Consider the following 17762-nt stretch of genomic DNA (forward strand, 5'->3'; position numbering starts at 1 on the left):
AGTCACCTACTGCCTCGTCTCCTGCCTGCTTTTTCCCTACCTTGGCATTGAAGTCGCCCATTAGTACAGCATACTGCATCTTTACTTTTCGCATTGCTGATTCTACATCTTCGTAGAGGCGTTCAACTGCCTGGTCATCATAACTAGACGCAGGTGCATAGGCCTGTACAACCTTCAGTTTATACCGCTCATTAAGCCTAATTATGTTGCCTGCAACCCTCTCATTAATACTATAGAATTCATCTATATTACCCGCTATGTACTTATTGACAAGGAAACCTACTCCTAGTTGTCGCCTCTCCGGTAAGCCTCGATAACACAGTACATGCCCATCTTTCAGTACAGTGTATGCCTCATTCGGCCTTTTAACCTTACTAAGCCCTATGACATCCCATTTCATACCCTCTAGTTCCTCTACAGCACTGCTAAACTAGCTTCACTAGCTGGGGTTCTAGCGTCAAACGTTGCCAGGGTCAATTTCCAATGGCGGCCTGTCCAGCGGAGCCAGGAATTCTTAGCACCCCCTGCTGCGTCACAGCTCTGACCGCCGCCGTGGTCAGTTGTTCCGCAGCCTCTGGTGACTGAGGGCCGGCGTTTGATGGAACTAGTCATGAGAGGTTGCTGCCAAATACTGCACCAGGGTGGCCAACTCCTGTTCTGGTGAGGGAGTGCATTTCCGGAGGTGTTCACCGGCATCAGGTCGCACCCCAAGCCGGTTTATGCAATTCCATCGACACGCGGATTTTTTTTCTTTAATCCGGTGGAGAATTGCGCGGCACCAGGATTTGAACCCCGGTCCTCTTGCATGCGAGGCAGATGTTCTACCGCTACGCTCCCTGAGCTTTAATGTGCACTAACACCCTCATACTGCACCACCATGGCGGGACACAGATTTTGACTAGTTGACTGATGGTACTGAGTGATAGCCTTCTCTCTAGTTGCATCTGCTTTGATTGCATCTGCAGACAACAATGGCCAAGGTGCTTTCAGGACTACTAATTTAAAATTTGAAGTTGTAAGGTTTAAGGTCTCAAACCATGTTAGGAATGCTCTGGTGAAGGGCTCTGCATTAATTTAGACCATTTGGTGCTCTAATATGCACTTATGTCAGACGACACACTTGTTTCTCCTTTCTGTCACCAAGATATAGCCGCCGTGACCAGGAATGAACATATGTACTTGAGATCATAAGGCAAATGCCAAAGCCTCGAGCTAGTTCAGTTGGTTATTGCGAACTTCAGCTTGTTCAAACCAACAATGATATGGAAATCAGGAACTGAAATTTTAGCAATTGGAAGTATGGGTGCTTATGGATGTTCGCTTGCCACGTTCAGCTCTCATGGGTCAAGGCACATCTGTGTAGAGCAGTCTTTATTCTGTCGTAACTGACACTGGGCTAGTCCAGCAACTTGTATGGTGATTTGCTCTTTTTATAGGTTTGCATATCTTGGTGTTCTTTTGTTTTATATGCGTGATCAGTTATGTGGTAAAAAAATGAACAGATCTGAACTTTCTTCCAGTGTTATTGCAAACTCTTCATGCCGAGGACCTAGACCCTCAAGTATGTCGCTGTGCTGTTAAAATATATTTGCCAATATTTAATTTCTGGCTTTCATGCAAGCTGAGTTGCAGACAAGTTTGCTGATGTAGTTGATGAGCCTCCTGGCAGGCACATTAGTACTCAATAAATTAATGACACGAAACCTAAAATTTCATTGGTGCATTTGTTTACCTGCACTGCAGGAGACACTCTGCCTGTATTGGTACCTCTTCAGTGTAAGTGGTTGTACTGACATTAAACTTAATGAGCAGTGGGAGGGTGGAGTGTTCATGAGAGCAGAGGCTGATATCTGATGATGTGTCCAGTTTCAATTAGACATCATAGGTGTTCATTTGAATTTGGTTCCACTATGACTGCAAACAGCGGGAGGGAGCGGGGGGAGCTGCACCTTAGATAAATGTTCACTTCGTGTGGTCAGGGGTTAGGGATGCGTCACAGAGCAATAGCTGGAACAGATGTGGATAATGTACAAGGTCGCCCACTCTTAGAACACTTGAACAGGTGGTCGCCCCCTTTAGACCACAAGTGCATTCAAGCCAGCCAGTGGCAGCCCATGTGAAATATCAGCTCTACGTCCCCCTGGCCCTTGGCCACTTTACTTTGATGCGTGGCCCAGTCGACATGTAGCGGTGAATCAAAAAGAGTGACCACCGCTTTCCGTGTTTGCACTGCAAGTGGACAACCCTGTGCCCATCTACATCCCAAGCAGTATTTGCCTGTCAGAATATACTCAGGTTGGCTGGCGGAAAACAGGTACACTTTCCAAAAGGTATTGCCAGGGTTCTCCCCAAAGTGGGCGGCGGTGATTTTTCCACTAACCTGTCAGACCAACCGCCCACCTCAAGTGCCGAAAACTTTCTGTGACTTTGGTGTAATCAGTCACGCCATTTTGGACTCTGCAGCACACATCACTGACCTTTTATATATTTTTTTCAGAATGGCACCACGCTATTCTTATACCTATTCATATTTTTCTCTTGCATTCATGTGGTTCCTCCACTGTTAAAGTATGCTGTGATGCAAACAGCTTTCAGAAATTTTGATCACCATTCAACAAGTCGAATTTTCAGATAATTTGAACATATTTCCTAAAAGCCAAAGTAATGATCACCATTCAATAAGTTGAATTTTCAGATAATTTGAACACATTTCCTAAAAGCCAAAGTAACGAGCTTTTACTGTGATGGCAATGTGGCCACTGATTTCTTCTTTCACTTGCTTTCATCACTGTGTATGTTTTTGAAAAGCTGCATTTTCCTTATCGTGCAGTATTTCCATTAGTGTAGCAGCCTGTCTGGTGAATTACGTTTTCACAATGTACCGTTTTTCCCCATGGTGCGGTGTCACTGAACGTCCCACATTTGGACAAGGCCATCGCAAGCCTCGTGCACTGTAGTGCTAGCGAGATTTGGAGTTGTGCCATGTGCTGCAGGATGGGTACAAAAAGAAAAGCTATGCAGCTATCAGTACTGTCGTTTTTCCCTCAAGCCATCTGCTGTGTTGTTACAATGTGATTATTCAGTTTATAGAGCCCCTACCTACACAAACCCGGTCCGCATATGTCCATTCCTGAAAAGTTTCTTGGGAGAGCCCTAGCTGTTGCCTAGCATGAGGTCAGAAGCTTGGTCAATTACAATGTGTTATTGGAACCTCCAAGTAAGGCGTAGCATTTTTGTTTTTCACATGCACTTTGTGCTGAGTGACATTAACTTTTTTTACCTTTGTCCTTCTACATGATAGTGTATTTTTGTTCACTTATTGCTACTGCTTTTGTTTTGTTTCTTGTGCATTTTACAGCATTTGCAATGATTGACACTTGTAATATGAACGCTGTATTTGTTTCTAAGGTGTATACTTACCATATGTCCATATGTCCTGTATTCATCCTACAGCTATGTACCTCGCACCTGGTATGTATATTTTCACCTTTTTTCTGCCATGTGCAATACTTCCTCTTGTTGGCCGAGTTGGTTACCATCTTTTGTAATTACATAGCGAAAGAAGGACAAGAGAGAAGGAGAACAACACAGCACTTTGTTCTGTCCTTCTTTCTTGTCCTGTTTTTCGCGCTGTAACTATGGAAGGGAACTTCCACTTTACCTTTTGTATTGTATGCCACGATGTATAAATTGCACATATGTCATTTTAATACACCTTACTCAATAGCCTTCCCAGCCCTGCAGGTATAATGAATAAGTGAATAAACAGAGGAAATAAAATTTTTTTAAAAGGGGAAAACATTGCTTCAAAGCATGCACATTGTCTGCAATTAATAAAATAAGCTGACCCTGCAAGGGAACCATATTCATATGCAATGTCTACTGCAATTTCCTTTTCAATGATTAGGCCTAATATCTACCAAAGACACAATCAGCAAGAGGTGGTATGCAAATATGACCAACTAAAGGAACTTGACTGTAAAAATAAACTAATGAGGTACACATTTTATCAATATACAATTGCGTCCCAGACACAAGTGCTAAACCTTGCAGAAAAGTATTAGAGGCTTTTTTTAATTTTTTATAGTCATTTAAAGCGTTTTCAGGATTTCGTTTGCCAGTAATTAATGTCAAGATGATAGTGCTTGGAGTTATTCTAACAGGAGACATTGCGATCATCTTTAGAAAGACATTGCTATAGTCTCCTAGAACTTGAGACTGCACCGGCAAATACCGGATAACCTCTAGCCAATGGCTGTTCCCCCTTCAGGGCGAGGGACACCAGCCTTTGCTCATGCCTCTCTAAGCTAAGCAGGTTCTTTGTTTCCTTTCTTCTGGAAAATTAAACCCTATCGCCAACATAATAAATACCCTCGTAACCTAATGGCACGAGATAGAGAAATTGTTTTGTGTCTTATGATCAGTTGCTGGGAGGGTCCTCTCTGTCGATGACATTGGATGGAGGGCTTCCTTCTTAATTTCGACTCATGTCTGAAGATGTCTTTGCTTGTGGTATGGCAGTTGTACCAGCAGTTCCCTTTGTTAAGAGCGTAGATATCTGTGATGCATTTCTGAGAGCACAAGAGCATTTGCAAGGTACAATTCCAAATATTCACACAGATTTGAGATGAAACCCTTCGTAAGTTTGAAAGGATTGCCTATCCTGGAAGAAGATATTCGGAATTAGAAAACGATCAGTTAAACAGTTAAAAGTTATTGTTGAAAAAATGTGATCATGCAGCACAGCTGTTTACACACTAACTTCGAAGAAAAGCGTCTTGTAATCCGGGAGGCATATTTCTATTTCCAACGTACTACTGCAACTTGAGAGGGAACCCGGAAAATGAAGGAGAGAAGAGGCAGCCGGCTGCCAGCACTCCCAGGCTCTCCATATTAGGTGTGCTGTAGATGCAAAATGTGTAGTGCTGCATGGCCCTATAATTCTTCTATTGTGCATGATTGCACAAGTGCAAAACTAGAGGAAGTGCAAGTTGCTTTAAGGTCACTCATAAGGCAAAACCACTTGCCTATGTCGCAAGAAACTCATCAAAGAAACAGCACCATACTGGAGCCTCGGAGTCACAATATATACTAACATGCGATCAAGAGAAGATGCTTTGTACTTATCGTTTACAGCTTTTGCTTAGAGCAATTTTCAGAATTGAATATAATTAGTTATTATAAATTACCTAGCATTAGTTCCAAGGAAAGTTCACACTTTTACAGCCATGTCCTACAAAATATAACTTCCAGTACAATAATCTCAAAGCAGTGCACAAAAGCAGCTTTTGATAACTGCATCTCCTGAATGCTATTCAGCAATTCAGAGAAAGTTGCAAATTCCCTGCAGTATACCTGTAACTCTAGAGCTCTTTGGTGCTCCTACAGGAGCACTAAAGAGTTCTGGTACAGTTGCTGCTCTCACCACTCAATCGCATTCCAAGTGGCACTTGCGGTATTAGACCTATTGCCGCTTTGGTTGGGGATGACCCTTGTGAGCAATCTCAATATTCGGCTATGCACAACCTAATTATATTCGGAAAATAAGGATTAACAGCCACTGCAGTAGCCCACTTGGTACAGCACCATACGCAACATACAGAGGTTGTGGGGTTTGGATCTCTCTACTGACATATAGTTACCTTCTCTCCTACTTCCACCGTAATCTTTCAGGCAAAAAATGATTGAAGTGTTAATTTCCCACTGAATAGCCTGTGAAACAACAAGCATTTCCATATGCTTTACCTGATTTCAATAACTTTTGGCTTTTTTCATGTGCATGTTACGAGCGATTCATTTTCCTACCCTTGTCTGTGCACGAAAGGAATGAAGTTGTTACGAAACTGCTGCATGAAAACCACAACAAAGAAGGAACAAATAGGTGAGGACCAAGCTGCATACATTTTTGTGATAACGAACCAGCTAGTTCAGCTATCTCACTCGATTAAAGGAACAATGAAAAGGTATTTGCTGTGGCTAGAAAAGGTGCGCTAACGATTAGTATTTCATCGCTCATTTCCACAACACAAAAATATTTCAGCTGTTGTTACTAACACAGATGGAGGTAAAAAATGATGCCCATCCTTTCCCTTCAACTCAACACACGTCAATGAGAAAAGTAAAGAAAATGTCTCAACGGCTCCCCACTGTGGCCAATTTCACCTGCATCATTTGGTCCCAGGTGGCCAAGTTTATGTCAATAGGGTGCAGCTAAGAGCAGGCCGTGAATGGTTGTCCAAATAGACTGCGAAAAGCAATTTTGATAAATTTGTAAATTAAAGGGTGTATACAGAGACATTTCAAATTTGACTTGAATATCAACAAAGAAAATCCTAAAAATGTACTGCATTACAACATGACAATAATTACCTTTGCAGGTCCCTTTTACCATATTTCCTCTAAAATAAAAAAATCAAATATTAAAAAAACAATTGCAAGGGTTTAACGCTGCTGAACCAAGTATTGAGAGAGAGCCTTAGCTGCGGGTGACCGAGCATTCTTCTTCTCTTTTTCTTCTTCCTCAGCCCACATATAAAGCCCCGCTTTAACCAAGCCGTATGTACGTGCCTTAGTGGCCTATAGGGGTAATGTGCATGCAAGGGTCCTAGCAGGCTCATTCTGACATAACCGTCCCATGTGAAACGAGAGACCAAAGTTGGCAGTTCCTGCCATCCCAAATATAAACCCCCGCTTTAACCAAGCCATATGAACATGCCTGACGTCACATATCACGTGAGCACCAGCTGCGCCTCTAGTGCGCCACGCCGACCACTTTTTTGTCACGTGGGGTGTGATGTCACGCGCTACGCCGTGGTTGCGATTGCGCTACGCCGACCGCTTGAGTTGGTAGCCCAGCTCTCACCCTAGTGTCACGTGGGGTGTGACGTCACAGGGTCACGTCCACGCTATGCCGACCGCTTCAGTTGGTAGCCCAGCTCTCACCCTAGTGTCACGTGGGTGTGGCAGCGCTACGCTGAAGGCTCGAAACCTAGAGTAGTATTGCTTTTGCAATAAAAAAAAAACGCAAGAAATGAGAAAAAATCTGGAAGACATCAGCCCTAATGTTAAGTTCTAATGGCTTCCCCTGCAGATCTCATTACTTTACAACTCGCTGAATCACTAATTCCTAAATTTGTGACAATATCATCTCACACCTACTCATTAGCTTATACTTGTGAGCTACCACGTTATGTTAAACACCAACAGCCATAGCTAAAAAGACCTGCTTCAACCAAGAACGTGCCTGCATGGCATAGGAATAATGTGTTTGACTCGTTATCTGTTTCATGACTGTTTAGTATGGATGAATTACTCGAGGAGTTTTTAAATGGGCATAACAGGTTCAATCAGCGCATGGCACTCGGTCGGGGCTCCCAGCTGGCTTCTCCGATCGATGACGATACGATGTATCGCTGTTGTAGCTAGCGCCATCGATGGGAGCTTCTTGTAACAGAATAGAAGGCTGCGGGAGGTGGTCAGTTCGAAACCCGTTACCCATTCGGGAGGTACCGGGTTCGATCCCTGGTGCCGCCGGTTACCCACCGGTTTTTAAATGGGTACAAGCTTTCTCCTGGCCTGGTGCTCGGCTCTACTGGGGTGAAATGCTTGGGAAAAGGGGTCACGGCCCAAATAGTTGCGCCGATGTAGCAGTGATTTGTTCCGCCATCGGACAACAATAAGTCCGCCTTGCGCGGCAACAGCCCATTATGTGGCCATCTTTTTTTGGTTGTTCGAAGCTCCCGAACGAGCACAGCAGGGTTAGCAGAGCCTCTTCCAAACGCACACCCCTGAAAGAGCCGGGTGCCGGGCCGGGGGACGCTTGTACCCAATTTTACCGGTGGATGTCCGGCGGCGGGTCAGATTCTCATCTTGCCCTCCATCTCAAAGGAGCTGCTGGAGTCAGGAGCTCCAGCAGCTGCTGTCAGCGTTATGGAAGTGTGTCAGCATTGTGAGCGAAAAATCACAGGCATGCCATTGCCAGAAAAAAATATGTATCTCAGTGCAAAAAACACGGGGCGAAGAAAGGAGACAGACGCAGGGAAATGCTTCAATGGATGCAGGACGAAGCGTTCATTCTGCGTCTGTCTCCTTCCTTCATCTTGTGTTTTTTGTACTGAAACATGCAGTCTTCATACCAATACCAACTAGCCCGTCTTTCCAATTTAACTTTGTCAGAAAGCAGTTGGCAGCTGACATGGCCGGGCGCTTACTGGGCATCAGGATGTCTGATGTCAGAAGACTATACGGCATGGCCACTTTGGCAAGTGCTGCAAACTCGAAATTTGCCTTTGAAATAATAGGGTGAGATCGAAATCCAGCCCTCCAAGATCCTTGAATCTTGAGCTGTTCCTAGGCCCACGGCAAGACAAAGGTCTCTCCCATATTTCTCGAATTAACCAGATCCTGCACTAGCTGCATTAACTTTACCACTGCAAATGTCTTAACCTCATCAGTCCACTTAAGGGCTACGCTTGGCATCCTTAACGTGTTGCCCTTGCAAGTGGAAATAACTATTCCAGTTAATGCAAGAAGGAAATGGCCCCGAACGAACCTTTGTCTCTGTCATGTGAGGCCCACTGTAATATTAATACTAGGTGGAAGTGGTGCTGTTGAACACAGAAAAAAAGTGTTGTGAGTGGTGCCCTAGGAAACCTAGCATATCATTGAAAAAGGGGGTGAATATGCATCAATGCTTGAGAAAGTAGGTTTTGACATGGTGGCAAATGTAACGACGATCAGGAAAATTTGAGAAGCATTCTACACAGCCCAGAAATACATTTTCGTAGGTCCTTTATGGCTATCATTCATCAAGAAACAATTCATGTTCAATGCGGGCACAGACAAGCAAAAGAATGAAGCAGATGGACATGCTCACAGATATCGTCGTACCCCTCACAAAGCTTCAAGAATTGCTTGATTAAGCTAGTGCAGTCACAGTCCATAAAGTTGTCCCACCTGCTTGAAGCTAATAAAAATGTTGAGCTGGTGAGTGCTTCAAGGGTCTCTGAAATAGTACCTGTGGTAATATTCTAATGCAAGAAGTCCACGGAGGTGGTCTTTGTGAGCATTCAAGTCAGATTTTAAAGCTTTGCAGATAAAGTTTAAAAATAGCACCTAGCAACTGCTCGCAATCAATTTAGGCGACACTTCTAGTGCGCTCACTCTTCAATGATGTTATTAGGGCCTGCTGGGTGCACCCAATCACTGGACGCTCCCAGGTGACGCAGGCAGGCAGGCGGAATGGGGCGTGGTTGCATGCGCTGAGTTGATGGGGACAAGAGTCATTTTTTTGCAGTGATACGATCGGTGCTAATGCAGGTAGCTTGAAAATATTTGCATTGCAGAGGTACTAATTGTTTGTACGCGTTTTCTAGTTCTAATAAATAGCTTTTTGTGGGCCCTTTCAGTAACAATTTCACAGCAATTATGTGAGATGAGACTTATTTAACAAGCACAGTTCCAGTGTAAAGATATAAGAATGTGGCCTATACTATGTTCTGTCATAACTCACTAGGCACGTCAAGGTGTTATGAAAGAACTGAACAACTGACTGCTACAACCTTGGCTTTACACTGCATTTAATCTTTGTTTTATCAAGATTTGTTATAGCAGGAAGCTTTTTATGAGGCAGTTTGAGTCTAGAATCAATGTGTACCTGTTAGCAAGGTATGACTAATTGTACTGGTGTTATAAAATGCTTTGGAAGCAATAACGGGCACACAATGCATGCTCATAACTGGGAGGTGAAAGAAGGTTGCTTGTGAGAACTTTATGCAAAAACTGTGCAAAATATGAGCGCTCGTTGCATTTGTGCAGTTGTGGATGATAGTGGCTTATTTCTTTCTTGTCTCTACATTTCATGCAATTACCTTTGAATCAAGATTACTGAATAATTGAGCTATAATTCAGTTTGCAGCATAAAGTTCATACTTACCTAGAGATTATGTACCACGGCTCGATTATCTAGCTCTCTTATCTCGCGCATTTTGAAATGAAGCTTTTGAAAGTTTACTCAATGCCATGGTAGCACTCGCGCATCGTCAGAGTATCACCAACGAAACAGCCGCAGGCATCAGACAAACGCTGCAGTACCGTACTCTTTTTAGGACAGCAGACCCCGTCTCAAATATTAGGTTGTTTACAGCACTGGCAGATACATGTGCTTCGGAATAAGCCCCGAGTTGCGTTTTAGCTACAACACCCGTATGGAGTCCTAAACGAGGGGCCATTTTTTGGTTCTCACTGCGTGGAACACATCGCGCCTACGCTGCTCGTTGTCCTCGAGTCTCCGTCCGCCGGTCCGAGCCATGATCCACTGCCGAAATTTACAACACGCCTGATGTTGGAAGCTCCACGGCTCCACTTTGATGATGTCCGAATTCAAAACCACCGTAGAAAAGTTTTTTTCTTGCTGCGCCACAATGCACCGTGCTGCTAATGTCGCTGTGGCTGCGTTGTATTGCTACGCTGCTCTACCGCTGACTACCTTGGCTACTGTTCAAATACAATCATGTGCCTTTAGAAACATTACAAATTATATTTTACTCGTTATAACACAAAATAAAATATAAATGACGACTTTACGTGCGTATTTTGAAACAGTTATATGTGGCTATATTTGACGAATTTTGTTTTTTATCCTAGTGTCATTGGTGCTATTTTGCAAGATGGCTGCGCCCAGATCCAGTACAGCGAGCTCGCTACCTCTTCAGAATATCTCAGAGGTTTGTTTTGCTCCTCCCGGCTTAGAAAGCATTTCTTTTGAAATTGACCTTAAAACGAGAGTGGAAACTGTTGCGCTTCAAGTTCACACTTTTTCTAGCAATAGTGCTGAAGCAATGTTGGTTTTCCGGCGCCCACTTCAGGCACCGTCTGCTTCCACATTAAGCCGGATTTTAAACTATTGGCCTTCGCGAATTGTCTTGTGCTTGCGGAAATGCACGACAGATACTTTATGTTCTGAATGTACGCGGTTTTCACGGACGCGGTCTGCTGTTACCTTAGGGTGTCTACGGCTGTTGCCGCATGTGTTGCCGCAAGTATGTACTACTTGGCTCTGGCTAGTAGCCTAATGTTGATCCGAGTTTTAAAACCTCTGCCTGTCTGGTTTAACTAGGAGATTGGTTTGGCTCAGAAATGGCTAGGAGATTGGTTTCTTGAAGAATACACAGTAAAATGAACAAGTGTTTAGCGTAATCACCAGCATGCTGGGCAGCACATTGACAAGAGGACTTGTCTTCGTCCTCTTGAAATGTTGGCTAGTGCACTGAGGCTTCCAGTGCTCGTTTTGCTTTGTGTGACTAAAGTGAGAAAATGTATTTCAAAGAGCCAGCATGCTGACGGCTTTCAATGCTATGTAATTAACATGAGTTTTGTAGGCAAGGTTATCAGTAGTATAGTACATAGCATTCTAGGATATGGCCATGCTGACTATTATAGAAATTGTCTTGTGCTAGTGGAAGGAAGCAAAATAACGGCTGATCAGCAATCTGTTCATTGGAAAAACATGTGCCCACATAATTCAACATCTGGATGGCAGCAAGTGTGCAAACTGTGAATTGAAAAAAAAAAAAATATATATATATATATATATATATATATATATATATATATATATATATATATATATATATATATATATATATATATATAATGCAGTTTGCACAGCAAACGTTGGAGATAAGGCACCTAAAGACCCACACAATCTCTGACATCATTAAAAGTGCAGAATATGATTATTAATGCTTCACACAGGTCACGTCTTTGTAAGTGAAAAAAGAAAAAAATAACTCTGGCAAACACAGTAAACAGAAACGGCACTATTCGAAGTAACTGTAGTAAGGTGACAGTTGACAGAAAATTGCAGTTGCTAAGCATTTTGAAGCATTATACTGATCAGTGTCAGAAACCTTACTTATCCTGCAGCATCACAAGTAGTAGGTGACACTAACCTCAGTACACAACAGCAGAGAAAGAGACTCAATCTAAATGCTTCCACCTTGGTGTGATTAAATAATGCAAATATTGGACAGTGTACCACATGCATTTTACAACCTTCTTTGCAGATAATGTATGCATCAACAACCGAAGAAATGAATGCTGCCATGGCAGAACTTCGGAAGAAGTCGAACAAGGCTTACGTGGCACGCGTTGTTGCCTTTTTGGAGCGAAAAGAAGAGTGGGTGCTCCTTTATCGGAATGAAATCATCACGAGAGGACATAACACTAATAACTTTGCCGATGCCTCGATAAGGGCACTAAAAGATGTAGTGCTAGGCAGACATAAAGCCTTTAATGTCGTTGCCCTTGTTGATCTGATTACAACCACCTGGGAGAGCCACCTACAGAAGAGGCTGTTGAAGCATGCGCACAATCGTGTGCCAAGCCACAATCTGCTCTATGACAAGCTCCTTGAAAGAATGCCTCAAGACGCTGCTGCAAACATACACACCCTTGGCAACCGCTTATTTCAAGTCTCCAGCGGTAGTGAAAATGAGAAAGTGTATGAGGTGTCGCAGGACGTTGGCACTTGCACCTGCCGAGCGGGCCAGCAGAGGGTGTTTTGTAAACATCAAGCGCTAGTGCACAGGACATATGGGGGATGATTCCCCAATGCTCCTGTTGTCAGTGCCCAAGACCGCCACCAGCTGGCATGGCTCGCCCTGGATGACAAGTGCCAGCACCCTTCCTTTTTTCGTGACTTTCGTGAGCTAGCATGGGATCAGCCAGGGAGCAGCACAGGCAAACCAGATGATTCTGCCCAGCCACAGCACTCGCCACAAGATGCGACAATGTCACTTGATGACACAGCAGAAATCGAGTCATCACATGTTGCTGTTGAAGGGCAAAGAAGTCAGCAGTGCCAAGACGTATGGGGCACATTCACTTCCTTTATGCATTACAATATATTTTTTCATCTCTTTCAGACCTATTGAATGCATTTCCCTAATGCACATAAATTTCACTCGAAAGTAGCTGAAACCTCTGAAAACTATAACTGGCTTCACAGTAACTAACCTCCACATTGCCAAGTTCATATTCCAGCAAGAAACCAAATTCAGCAGTATCATAAGAAAAACACCAATAATAGAAGTGTAATATCCACCTTACCCTGTAATTAGAACGAGTATTTCTTGCTTCATATCAAGCTGTGCTGCAGTACTGCATTTTGTGAGCATGTGAAATAATTCAGCGAATACAAAAAAAAACAGTTCTATTTGCTGAGATAGTAGACCAATAATTAGCGTTACTTAGTCTGCACACAGAGTATGAACCTAATGTATATAACTTCTGTGAGATTAGCATCGCTAATACTGCAAAGCATGTGAACATTCAGGTCTATTCATTGCAGGAAGTTCTCCAGCTTGCCACAAGCTTCAAGTGCTCTAATTTGACGTAGTGCACTGTTGTTCTACTTTGCTATGGTGAATTGCCTTAACCCCTTGTGATCTTCCATAGTGCAATGCACATAAATGCGCACAATTGTGCGCAATGCGTCAGAATATTTGGGGCATTTAAGCTTTGCCTATAAAGAATTGATGTGACAGCATTTATGGCTTCCATTTTCTAGCTTCCCTTGATCTTTGCATACATGCATTTGCTACTCGCTTGATCACTGATGTCTTAATTTGTGCCTCTGTTGTCTCGTGCATAAGCATTAGCTTACAGTCATACATTAATCTTTATGACACAGATATAAAGCCCCGCTTTAAGGGTGCTATGGGAATATGATTACGTGGCCAAGGGATAGCACGCCTGACTTGGGTTGAATTCAAGGCTCCTTGAGGGTTCAATTCCAATCTCAAAGGAATGGCCGGAGTTGACAGCTCCTGTCAACTAGGCCATGTCATGTGGTCTCGTGATGCCATACAACCCAACGCCGGAACAGTGCAATGCCATATCACATGCCAAGTAACAGCTTCCAGAGGCATGGTAATGAATTTTAAATCATAATGGCAAAACTGGTGCGAGATTTTTTTTAAAATGAAGCCTTTAACACTACCAAGTTAATTAAAATGTTAATGAAAAAACCCAAACACATGATCCTCCAATTAAGATTAACCATATAAGCAAGATAAACGGATAAAAAGGGTAGCAAAGTGGATGTGATGCTGGGGCGCAGTGAAAAAATTATAACAGAGCTTTAAATCAGGTTACCGGGATATTTTCACTTTCACCCAGGATGCCGTTGAAGTCCTAAAGGAGGTCACACAGGAGCTCTGGCGACATCATTCTTTGGCTGGAGACAACCCATTTTACCTGACTCTCCTTGAATGACACGACACCTGGCTCTACTGAAGAGAGCACGCACAGAGCCACAAGTAATTGCAATACATCTTGCTTCTACTGCAGCCAAAGCAAGTTCACAGCGGCGCGGTCGCACCATCAAGGTGCAACCAACTGCAATTGCAAGGCGCTGCCAAGGGGTAACGCGAGGCGCAGCCAGAGTACATGCCGGTCGACCTTTGAAAACCCTTAGCAACAAAAAGACGAAGCGGCCTCACAGCTTGCATCAAAGCATCCAGAATGCAGTACCACATGTGAAGTCGCATGGAACTGGACCCTGAACTAAAAGGAGCTCTTGCACAGCAGCTGAGTAGGGCTTGTTGCACTAGCAGTGATGTACATTTTTTAAAGCATTAGCTATGCTTAGAAAGCACTGTAGCTATGGTTTGGCTTATGTTTATGAGGTTTAACATCCCAAAGTCCCAACCACTTCACTACCGCGGTGGGCCACATAACAAGTGAAGCTTTGAGTTGGCTGTTCAATTAGCGTTAAGTCAGCATATGGTTTTGTGGATGTAGAAAGCTGTGTGATCTATGGCTTGGCTAAGTTCATACAGAGGCATGTGAAATATTGTTGTGAACATTTCTGCATGAATGATTATTGGACATATGCAATGAGATACCGGATATCCAGTTTCATCCAGAAATATGGTGCAGCTTCATTAGAGGCAATAAGCAAAATGCCCCTATGTTATACATTGTTAGTGCAGTACATTAATGGTTCATCATCATCATCATCATCATCAGCCTGACTACGCCCACTGCAGGGCGAAGGCCTCTCCCATATTTCTCCAATTAACCCAGTTCTGTGCTAGATGTATCCACTTGACCCCTGCGAATTTCCTAACCTCATCCGCACACCTAACTTTCTGCCGCCCTCTGCTATGCTTTCCTTCCCTTAGAATCCAGTTTGTTACCGTAAGCGACCATCGGTTATCCTCTCTTCGCACTACATGTCCTGCGCATGTCCATTTCTTATTCTGAATTTCCGCTAGAATGTCGATAACTTGAGTTATTTCTCTGACCTACTCTGCACACTTCCTATCTCTTAATGTTACCCCTACCATTTTTCGTTCCATAGCCCTCTGGGTTGTCCTTAACTTAAGTAGAACCCTCTTGGTTAGCCTCCACGTATCAGCCCTATAGGTGAGTACAGGTAAGATGCAACTGTTGTATACTTTCCTCTTGAGTGATACCGGTAAGCTGCTAGTCTTAACCTGCGAGTGCTTGCCAAATGCGCTCCATCCCAATCTTATTCTTCTTGTTATTTCCTTTTCCTGGTCCGGATCTGTGGTTACTACCTGTCCTAAGTAGACATATTCGCCTACTACTTCCAGTACTTCGCTACCTAATGTAAACTGCTTTTCCTTCCCGAGGCTGTTGAGCATTACCCTAGTCTTCTGCATATTGATTTTCAAGTCTACCTTTCTACCTTTCCTCTCTAGGTCATCAATCATTATTCGTAGTTCATTCCCTGAGTTGCTTAGCAAGGCAAATGTCATCAGCAAATCGCAGATTACTAAGGTATTCTCCATCTACCCTCATCCCTACCTGCTCCCATTCCAAGTCTCTGAATACCTCTAAGCAAGCTGTGAATATTACTGGGGAGATTGTGTCTCCTTGCCTAACTCCTTTCTTTATGAGAATTTTGTTACTTTCTTTATGCAAAACTAAGGTTATTGTGCAGCCATTATATATATCTTCCAGCACTTTCACGTACGGCTCGTCTACCCCCTGGTTTCGCAACGCCTGCATCACCACCGAGGTTTCAACTCAGTCAAATGCTTTTTCGTAATCAGTGAATGCTATGTATAAGGGCTAGTTATATTCTGAAGATTTTTCTATCACCTGGTTGATGGTATGGATATGATCGATAGTAGAGTACCGTTTCCGGAAACCTGCTTGATCCTTTGCTTGATTGCAGTCTAAGGTTGTCTTGATTCTATTAGTGAGTACCTTAGTAAATACCTTATAGGTAACAGACAGTAAGCTAATTGGTCTGTAATTTTTAAGGTCCTTTGAGTCCCCTTTCTTATGAATGAGAATAATGCTTGCATTCTTCTATGGTTCCGGTACTGTCGATGACACCAGGCACTGCGTATACAGGGTGGCCAGTTTTTCTAGCACGATATCCCCCCCCCCAAATTTGTACTTATCTGATTTCCTCCAGCTGATTTCCCCCTTTTCATAGTTTCTAACGCTTTCTTGACCTCGTCCTTCGTCACTGGTGGAACGTCTGACTGTTTTTCCCTACAGCCAATCTCATTACGGTCCTGACTACTTTGGCTACTGTAGAGATCTATATAGAACTTCTCGGCTACTTTTACTATCTTCTCCATGTTTGTGATGACGTTGCCCGCATTGTCCCTTATCGCATACATCTGGTTTTTGCCTATGCTCAATTTCTTCATTACCGTTTTAAGGCTTCCCCCGTTTTTAACAGCATGCTCAATTTTATCCATGTTATACTTCCTTATATCGGCCACCTTGCGCTTATTGATTCGCTTTGATATCTTGGCCAAATCTATCTGGTGTGTTGGATTGGAAACTTTCATACTCTGGCGTTTCTTAAATCTTTCGTCTCCTTAGACAGCTTACCGTATCCCCTCTAATTATCCTACCGCCTACTTTTACAGAGCACTCAGTAATGATATATCTGAAATTATTGTTCATTAATTCTAGGGTAACGTCCTCGTCCTCGGGTAGAGCTCAATATCTATTCTGTAGCGAGATCCTGAACTCTTCTGCCCTCCCCGTCACCGCTAATTCGTTGATGGGTTTCTTTCTTACTAATCTGTTGCGTTCCTTCTTCAGATTTGGGCTAATTCGAGACCTCACCATCCTGTGGTCACTGCATCGCACTTTCCCGATTACCTCTACATTTTGCATAATGGCGGAGGTTGAACACAGTATGAAGCCAATTTCATTTTTAGTCTCCCCGTTAGCACTTTTCCATGTCCATTTCCGCTTCTTCAGTTTGTCGAAGAAGGTATTCGTGATTCCTAAGTTATTGTGCTCTACAAACTAACCAATAACTCCACCCTGCTATTCCTAGAATCAATGCTATAGTCACCTACTGCCTCGTCTCCTGCCTGCTTTTTCCCTACCTTGGCATTGAAGTCGCCCATTAGTACAGCATACTGCATCTTTACTTTTCGCATTGCTGATTCTACATCTTCGTAGAGGCGTTCAACTGCCTGGTCATCATAACTAGACGCAGGTGCATAGGCCTGTACAACCTTCAGTTTATACCGCTCATTAAGCCTAATTATGTTGCCTGCAACCCTCTCATTAATACTATAGAATTCATCTATATTACCCGCTATGTACTTATTGACAAGGAAACCTACTCCTAGTTGTCGCCTCTCCGGTAAGCCTCGATAACACAGTACATGCCCATCTTTCAGTACAGTGTATGCCTCATTCGGCCTTTTAACCTTACTAAGCCCTATGACATCCCATTTCATACCCTCTAG

This window comes from Amblyomma maculatum, chromosome 3, assembly GCF_055883805.1.
Source record: "Amblyomma maculatum isolate TAMU_Amacu chromosome 3, ASM5588380v1, whole genome shotgun sequence".
Taxonomy (NCBI): Eukaryota; Metazoa; Arthropoda; class Arachnida; order Ixodida; family Ixodidae; genus Amblyomma; species Amblyomma maculatum.